This window comes from Branchiostoma belcheri, unplaced genomic scaffold (assembly GCF_001625305.1).
Source record: "Branchiostoma belcheri isolate BF01 breed outbred unplaced genomic scaffold, Haploidv18h27 scaffold559, whole genome shotgun sequence".
In the NCBI taxonomy this organism is placed as follows: domain Eukaryota; kingdom Metazoa; phylum Chordata; class Leptocardii; order Amphioxiformes; family Branchiostomatidae; genus Branchiostoma; species Branchiostoma belcheri.
The window spans coordinates 12209-22497 of record NW_017804197.1 but is presented as its reverse complement, the minus strand read 5'-3'; positions in this window follow the sequence as shown (position 1 = coordinate 22497).

Below are 10289 nucleotides of genomic sequence, written 5' to 3'. Positions count from 1 at the left end.
GCCTGACAGAGTTTATTCTGTACCGTCTGAATGATGTGAAAAAGAGTCGGCAGCGGGATTTGTGACGAATGTCCTTGCATCCAAACAATTTGTACATCGCTTTAGTCACGGATCTCATTACTCTACAAGCAGAGGTTGATGGTGGAAGATCGTTTGCTTTTTATATATGGCCCGTTCCGTTTTTTTGTCGCTACCACCACAACGAAAAATATACCAGAAGCATACACCCAGGTACTACTACAGGTAAGTTGATGACTACAGACTCTCCTGGGTGCTGAACTGCCTACTCAGCTGAAAAGGTGATACACAACAGCATAGTATTGTCATTCTTGTAGCTTCACAAAAGATTCTACACATACTTATTATACATGAACTCAAAGCTTATTATAACTACTACTTGTACTTTCCCAGAGGATTGTTAGCATCTTGATAATATTCATTACAAAGGTAATAACTGTATAAAGGGTAATGAAATGCATTTCTTCTACAATGTTGAAATATAATCCACTTAGCACCCATAGAATCACTTGCACTTGGGTCATACAGTTTCTGAGGAAGCCTAACAACACCAAAAGTACATAACAGACAAAGACATGCAGCCAGGTGTAAGTACAGGTAAGTTTATGACTACAGACTTTCCTGGGTGCTGAACTGCCTACCCAGCTGATCTACTACAACATAGTATCCTCCTTCCTGTAGCTTTACAAGAAAATCTACATATAGTTGCTACATATCAACTGAAAGCTTACATATTCTTAAAAAAAGAATAACAACTAGATTTTATAAATGAATTAGTAATACAAAACAATCAAATAGCAATAAAACCTATATGTTACAACATTTCCATATATTTATTATTGGAGCTTTGAATTCCTAGCACCAGAAGCATACAGCTCTTGAAGAATCATTAAAACATCAGACTAATGCGCAAGAGAAAAAAATTCACCCAGGTAAGAAGATTTTACTGCTGCTATTTCACTTGTACAATGTACTAGCACAACCAACCAGGGGTGGTACGTTGTTGCCACGTCAGCGGCTTGACGGGCCGGCGCTGCCACTGGTCCGACTCGCTGAACCCGCACCTCTACCCCGCCTGCGTCCTTTTCACGATCTCCTTGGCGTCTTCCCCGGGTACGACGACGGCCATCGGCACCTTCACGACCCGTGCTGTCGTCTCCTTCAGGCTGAACATGCGGTTTATCCCCGCCCGGAAGCTTGACGTCTGCTGGCACGACATGTGACGATCTCTTCTCTATCTTTCTTGGTAATTTCTAGACAACCAGACTTTCTCCCCTATTTCTTGTAAAACTGAAAGGATTAAAAATCATTCCTACCCTCAACTATTTATTTGTGGAATGATGTACCCCTCAATATCCAAGCCTCTCTTACTGTTAACATCTTTCAAAATGAGTTGAATTCTCTATTCAACAGACCGACAAAACACTTCGATTTCTGCCGTGGCCAAAGACACTCCGCTGTTCATCACACAAGGCTCCGTCTTAATTTCAGTCAGTTTAACAGTTAAACTACCATATATTTCAACATTATTGTATTGACTATCCTACATGTAAATGTGGCTATCATAGTGAAACAACTAAACACTACTTTTTACTTTGTAATAATAAATGTAATCTTTATTCCAGTCAAAGAAGTACTCTCTCCAACTACTTCGAGGGTCCACATCACTTTCACAGTTACAAAACTGTAATAATATGTAGTTCAAAACTTCATTTACTGTACGGGTAGATATTCTTGTAAGATGTTGTAATTGATAGATCATCAACTTGTCTTGATTGTATTTATCTCGGTTTTATCCTTCTTGTAATAATGCATGTATCTTGTCAATGTGTTTTTATACTCGTTGTATGTTTTTGAGTAGAAGGTGTTATATAAGCAACCTTTTTTGCCTATTACTCAATAAATAATATGTAAATGAAGATTTCAAAATTGTAGTGTGTTTGGCCAAAATCGTTCTTAAATAACTGTTCGAAACCAGTGAGTGCTCAATCATCATCCGTTCCATTTTGGTGTTTACATGGCAAATTTACCGCCTAAAACCACTGTAAACAACATACTACGAGAAAAGAAACATGCAGACGGCGCCGTTTTTGAATAAATTAGTGCGCAAAGGCTCATGGGATGACGTCACGGTGATTACGCAAGTTGCTTCCGGGTTCGCGCGCGCGGTACGCGGGAATGTGACGCGTCCATGTATGGATACCAGAAAACCGAGTTATCTCGGCTTCCGCATACAGGGAACACATTGGGGCCACCGAGATATCTCGGCGGCCGCAGGAATAGGGCTTAAGAGGCCAAAAAAAGGACCATGAAAAAAACACATATAACCGACATATGTTGTCGATATTTGGGTTATCAGGAATGATGTAGCTATCATGACCTCTTGACCTCTCCTCTCAACGTTGACCAAAATACGACTGTGCACGACTATTTAACGATCGGGGTCGTAGAAAGATCGTTACATGGTCGTAATATGTTCAATGGGACTTGGTACATTCAGAATGGCAGTCGTGTTTCAGTCGTTGTGAGAGTCGTGATGAGGTCGTGCAAAATAAACGACTCGATCCAGACTTCATTACGCCCCAAGTCAGACCGATCAACGACCTGCCCGTGCACTGTGCCTTCCTCTCCAACTAAAGCTGGGTGGTTGTGCGACGGACGACAAGTAATTCTGTCTATATCCATCCGCCACGGAACTGGTCAGATATCGTGTATACCAACAACTAAATCATACGAAGCAAAGACTATACTACTATTACTTCAAAAATATAACACAATAAGAAAATAAGGCAAAATGTTAAAAGCGAACACTTAGGCCACACCAATTTAATTTCTTGCTTAACGGATTTTTCCAGAAAAATAATGGAGCGGGCGGGCGAAAAAAAAATAAAAATAAAAACAGGCCAGGCATCCTATTATGGCCCAAAATGGTATGATAGGAGCCATGAAGTCAACACACCAGGCTGGTTCAAAATTTAAACAATGAATTTTGAACTTTTAATGATACCATTGCATTGAAAGATGGAATAACTGTAACAAGTAGGATGAAAAGGACTCTTTTCAACTGTTCAGGGCAAAATATGAGCATTTTGCAGTTGATTCTGAATTTTTATTTTTATTTGCAAATCAGAAAAAAATGAAGAGGCGAATCCGTTAACCAAGAAATTAAATTGGTGTGGCCTTACTACCAGATGTGTAGTCCTTGTCACGTACTACTTTCTGGCGGCACTTGTGTACATCCTGTCTGGGGAGGATATTCGGTGGCGTGGCCCAGTGAGGCTCACTTAGGGTTTGTGACGGCATCAAGTTAGAGACATGAGGATAAGACTGAAAGTAACTGTATTAAGTAGGTGGAATAAGAAAATTAAGATAGCTGCATAAACACAGCACGTCGGCAGAACGTACTGCATTTGCGCGAAATCCGTAATACTAGCATATTGTGCATAGCACTTCCGCAGAATGTCCCATATAAGGTTGTATTCGAGCATATAAGGTTAACACTCCGTCTGTAGTTTCCAAATGTTATGTCGGAAAAAATATCGTCTGCAACAAGCAAAATTCTGAAAAACCGTGAAAAATCGGGGTTCTGCGCACGCGCAGTACGTTCTGCCGACTAGCTCATAAACACTTATGTTATGTGATCTTTACAAAACTAAAATAATGATGGTTAGGCACTCACCTGGTATTTTGTTCCACTTCTTGATTTTATTCTGGAGTAACTGAGTGTTGTGTTTGTCGTCATGTAGAGCTGAAAGAAACAGTGTAGAACAGGTTAGCGAAGTTTGTTGCATTCTAGGGTTGCGTTATTCAGCATATAGTTCGAATGCAAGTGATTTTACTCTAGTTGGACATGCCCACAGATTACGTTTAATCACTCCCAATGCCTATTTCGCCTTAGTTGGAAATATAAAATGTATACTACCGGTAGTATTTGGGAATTGGGGAAAGATAAAAAAAGAAATAAAATATCTGTAAAAGTAGTTAATTCTTTTGCCAATAACTTTTACACATTTCTGGAAAATTGTCTTAAGCATATATTTAGGATATTGTAAATTTGTTTGACACATGCAGAGACAGACATTACCGTACATACACAGGGTAGTGTTTCGCGCGGGAATGCTCAGGGGGCGGAGCTACCGACGGGTACACGTGCTACAGCTGGCTCCTCCAGACAACGCTATTGTGGCGGTTTTTAGTTAGAACATGCTGCAACATTATTACGGAAAAGCAATTTAAAAACGAAAAATGCTCTATCATTTTGACATGCTTTACCCAGCTGACTTTATTTATTTTTTCTAGGATATATCATAAGGTAATTGATATGCAGAAAGCATAAACGAGTCTCTTGGGAATAGTTCAATTCTATATAATTATATAGAATTATAGTATAATTCTATATAATTCTATGTATTGAATTTAGCATTATATATAATTATATATAACACTGTAAGCCACCGTAAACCATTATATATAATTCTATATAACACATTTTTATCATTATATATAATTCTATATAATCTTTCTGACCATTATATAGAATTCTATATAAGACTTGCATCCATTATATATAATTCTATATAACACCTGTCTCTTTATAGAATTCTATGTAAATCTTGTGGCTAACATTGCATAGAATCATAACCCGTCTGACCCATTATATGCTATCTTACATTTTTATGAAGGGGGGACCTATTTGTATTCCTCACAAGGAAATCGAAGGAAACAGTCAGTAGAGTTTTGTACAGCGCAAGTTGAACTGTATACATGTCCATTTAACTTATTTTGCTGCAAAGACATTTGCTGACAACTTTTCCAAAGCAAGACTAAGTCACACTGCCTATCACAATGCAAGGTAAGTGATTTTTTTTAGACATTTAGTTCTTTTACATCTAGAATAACCTTTAAACTATTTGTATCTCTCGATGATTTTTATAGTTTTTACTGTAAGATACTTAAACTTCTTACCGTTACAGTAACACACTTACTCAGTGCCACGGTCATACATGCTTGTAGACCAGGGCTCTTATCGAGTTTGTGTCAATGCCGACCGAGGCCTGGGAGCCTGACTCCAGCAACGACTGGCCCCAGGTCAGGAACACTGCCTTTTGGCAGGAAGCTGCGGAGTATGTCAGAGAACAAGCTGGTACCAGCTTCACAAGATCAGGTTAGTTTTCAGAAGTACTAGTACATTGTAGAGATGTAGTCTGCATATCAGCATCTTGCACTTTTCTTTCTCTTCCTTTTTTTTCAATTTCTCTCCATTGCTATGGATGGAATTGTATGCAATATTATATATCTTATTTCTTCCAGCACAACGTCATTTTAATTGACAAATGCTTTATTTTCCTATACCGGTAATAATTGCCTAAGTTTGAAGTTTTCATCACTTACAACACAAGTGTTTATAATGATATTTTTGCAATGTTTTCATTTCTAGCCACATCCATGCGATCAAGGGTAGTCAATAATCTCCGTTCAGACCTTACCTTAGACCTTAGATCCTCCCGCAACCTTGTTGCATAGGTCGACTTCTTGTCTGACTTTTTGTCTCTAAAGGTTTCGGTCTTGCGCCACTACTGCCATATCCATAAGTGAGTTAAGTCCAAGTTTTACCCCATCATTTTGTAGTGTTTTCCGCAAAGTGACTCTAGGCCGCCCTCTCGGGCGTGTGCCTTCTTGCTTCCATGTTAGGGCTGTTTTTGTGGTTCTGAGATCAGGGAGTCTCCACACATGTCCAGCAAAGCTCAATCTCCTTTTCATTACAGTCGCACTGAGAGATGGAACCTTGGCTCTTTGCATGAGCTCCTCATTTGATACGTGGTCACGCCAGGAGATGCCTAGTATAGTTCTGAGGCATCTACGCTGGAACGTGTCTAACATTTGCACTGTCTCTTTGGTGCTTCTCCAGGACTCACATGCATATATAGCAGTTGGTACCACAATGGACTGGAAAAGCTTCATCTTTAACGGAATGCTGATTTGNAGTTTTCAGAAGTACTAGTACATTGTAGAGATGTAGCCTGCATATCAGCATCTTGCACTTTTCTTTCTCTTCCTTTTTTTTCAATTTCTCTCCATTGCTATGGATGGAATTGTATGCAATATTATATATCTTATTTCTTCCAGCACAACGTCACTTTAATTGACAAATGCTTTATTTTCCTATACCGGTAATAATTGCCTACGTTTGAAGTTTTCATCACTTACAACACAAGTGTTTATAATGATATTTTTGCAATGTTTTCATTTCTAGCCACATCCATGCGATCAAGGGTAGTCAATAATCTCCGTTCAGACCTTACCTTAGACCTTAGATCCTCCCGCAACCTTGTTGCATAGGTCGACTTCTTGTCTGACTTTTTGTCTCTAAAGGTTTCGGTCTTGCGCCACTACTGCCATATCCATAAGTGAGTTAAGTCCAAGTTTACCCCATCATTTGTAGTGTTTTCCGCAAAGTGACTCTAGGCCGCCCTCTCGGGCGTGTGCCTTCTTGCTTCCATGTTAGGGCTGTTTTTGTGGTTCTGAGATCAGGGAGTCTCCACACATGTCCAGCAAAGCTCAATCTCCTTTTCATTACAGTCGCACTGAGAGATGGAACCTTGGCTCTTTGCATGAGCTCCTCATTTGATACGTGGTCACGCCAGGAGATGCCTAGTATAGTTCTGAGGCATCTACGCTGGAACGTGTCTAACATTTGCACTGTCTCTTTGGTGCTTCTCCAGGACTCACATGCATATATAGCAGTTGGTACCACAATGGACTGGAAAAGCTTCATCTTTAACGGAATGCTGATTTGCTTGGAGCGCCACATTTTTCTTAGACGCTGCCACATTCCGGTAGCTTTTCCTAACCGACTTTTAATATCCTCTTCTGTACCCCCACCCATAGTAATAATACTACCTAGATATGTAAAACTGTCCACATAATCAATTTGTTTGTTGTCAAGCAGAAGTGGTGAAGGGTTTACGATAGATGTCATTGCTTTTGTTTTGTCCCCGCTCACTCTGAGCCCAATTTTCTCCCCTGTGGTAGCAAGTCTATCTGTAAAGTTTTGGAGACCGACACAACTGTTAGCCAGTGCAGCTATGTCATCTGCAACATCGAGGTCATTCAGTGTCCCTTCCCCAAAAGTTATTCCATCCCCGGTTTGTTTGACCTTCCTCAAAAGGAAATCAATGGCAATGACAAACAAGAGGGGAGAAAGAATACAACCCTGCTTAAAGGGGAAGTCCAATACTTTCAGTTTTGGGGCCTTTCTACCCAAAATCCTATTTGTAAATGGTGATTTATTGGTTTCTGCCAACCCCGCACATATTTGCCGTGGTATCTGACCCGATCGATGTTTCGCGGCTAGCGCCAGATTGTCCGCTAGGCGGCGCTGCGACTGAATCTGTGACGTAAAAGGTTTCATTGGAACAGATTTGGAGCGCGCGCCATTTTTCAGTCTGTCTGCCAGTACATAGCTCGCTGCAAGTATGCCGCGTTGTGCAAGTTGTGGCTGTTGGTATGGCCCTGCGTCAAAGGAGCGCGGCGTAAGCTTCCACAAGTTTCCAAAAGACCACGATAGGCTACACAGGTGGTTGGTCAGCATGAGGAACAATCTTGTAAATAAACTGACGCCGGAGAAAATCAAGGAGTTAGTACACAAGAAGAGCTTCCACTGGCGGGTGTGTTCAGACCATTTCGAGCCTGGATGCTTCACGCGATCGTCAGTCTTGAAAAGGCAGTTGTGCCCTGACCACACAACTTATCTGGAACTTATGAAAGATGCTGTACCGACCCTGTTCTCGGGACCGGGTGAGAATGACAGGAACCAGGGTCGTCCACCTTGAAGATATCAACAGAGGAATGAGCATTCACGGGTAAGTGTGTAGGTCAAGAAATAATTTGTAAACAACAAGTTTGCAGTGTAATTTCCAGGGAACGTATTCTGCATAGAGTGGATACATATGAGTTGACATGCACAGAGAATGATACTGACATTTCTTAATGATGGTTTTTGGCCCTCTGGATTGTCGTTTCGGTGTATTTTGTTTCACAACTTTCACCGTTAGCGTAGTGTTTGATTGCGTTACGTTTGTACCGTGGGAGGGGGGCGGTATAGTAGGCGCGGCAGGAACGTGTTTACAAGTTTTCCGTATAATTTCTAGGGAACGTATTCTGAATAGGGCGACTACAGATGGGTTGATATGGGGAGAAAATGATACTGATCTTTCTTAATGATGGTTTTTGTGCCTTTTGTGTATTTTTTTATTAAATTTCGCAAATATTTGGGGGCGGCATGCAAGGAGAAGCAGGAAGGCGTGTGCGATCGATACGTATGTCGAATGACGTGATTATAGACTGTCAACATGAAGACAACAACCTACCGAATTCTCTATTGGGGGGGTTATAGGTCCTCTGACTGCTCATTATCATTTGTTTCGGTTGTGGTCTGTAATTATTGCGTCTTGTTGTGTGTTGACATGTTTGAGAAAATGCCCAAGGTCCTTGGTATATGGTGATGCCTAACTGTCACTGCTAAGTGTAAACTGCTAAGTGTAAACTGCTAGAATTTTTTCCTTTAGATTGTAAAGTCTTTGGTCAGATTTGATGTAGCATGAGAGGATGAAATAAATGTGGGTGTATTTATATGTCTAATATATTGGATATTCTATTATTGTTATAGATACTTGAAGAGGCACTGCAAAGGAACCAGCAACAAGACAGTATTGTCACTGAAGTTAACATGGACAACGAGGACAGTGGGGTCAATGAGGACAGTGGGGTCAACGAGGACAGTGGGGTCAATGAGGACAGTATGGGCACTTAAACCAGCTTGGACACTCAAAACAGCATGGACACTCAAAACAGCATGGACACTCAAAACAGCATGGACACCCAAAACAGCATGGACACTCAAAACAGCATGGACACTCAAAACAGCTTGGACACCCAAAACAGCATGGACACTCAAAACAGCATGGATAGTCACGACAACACTGAGATAATCAATGACAATGAGGACAGTGGAGTCAATGAGCCTAGTATGGACGCACAAGAAAGCATGACAAAACAGGTTGAAAGGGAGGATGCTACAGTTAAAAAACCAGCACCGATCAGAACAAAAGACGTAGGAACACAAACAGATAAACCTCCTTCTCCTGTAACGACTACAGAAACACAAGCAACGTCCCATATTAAAAATCCCCAACACTACATTCCACACCAGTGAAGACAAATACAGTAACATTTCAACAACATTGTTCAACACCTAAAACACTTGACATGGAGAATGACATTTCATTCACATCCGTTTCGTCGGCCCCCAGTGACCCAAACGACCTGTCCTATATACCATCATCAGAGTCGGATTCAAGTTATTGCAATACTAGTATTGATGATGGCGTGGATGACGAATATGTCAGTAACACCAAGGGTCACAAATTTCTAGTGTATGAAGAACAGCTTGACCAATTGTTCAAATCCTGTAAGATTTGCCACAGACAACTATTGCGCATTACCAAACGTGCAAGGGGGTCAAATGTGCTGATACAGTGGGAATGTGAAAATAGACATAATGGACAATGGTCATCCCAACCAACGGTAAATGGAACTTCTCTTGACAACGTAATGACCAGCGCAGCAATTCTCTACTCAGGAACAACATTCTCAGCTCTTGAAGGTTTCGCTAACACACTAGGCCTACAGTTTTTCAGCAAATCAACGTACCACGATGTGCACAAAACGTTTCTAATGCCTGCTGTAAATGAGCTGTATCTTTTGAAGAGAGAATTTATCCTTGACTCTTTCCGAGGGGATGATGTGGAGGTTGAAGTGATCGGTGATGGTCGATTTGATTCGCCAGGCTTCAATGCCAAGTATTGCGTGTATACTGTGATGGAGGATACGTCTAAACAAATCCTCGATTTCAGTGTTGTACAGGTCACAGACACGGGTACCTCACAGGCTATGGAGAAGGAAGGTTTAATGAGATCAATGGATTCACTCCTAGCAGAGGAGGACATAAACATTGTGAGGCTGACCACAGACCGCCACAGAGGGATCGGGGCCGCAATGAGAAAGGAGTATTCAGAAATAGATCACCAATTTGACCTGTATCATGTCTCGACAAATGTGAAAAAAAAACTGCGAAACAAAGCAAAGCAGAAAGACTGCAAGGTCAAGGCCAAGGATCTAGGGAAATGGATAGCGTCTGCATCCAACCACCTGTGGTGGTGTTCTTCATCATGTGGAGGGAATGCATTAGTGAGTCTAATATACAGTTTTGC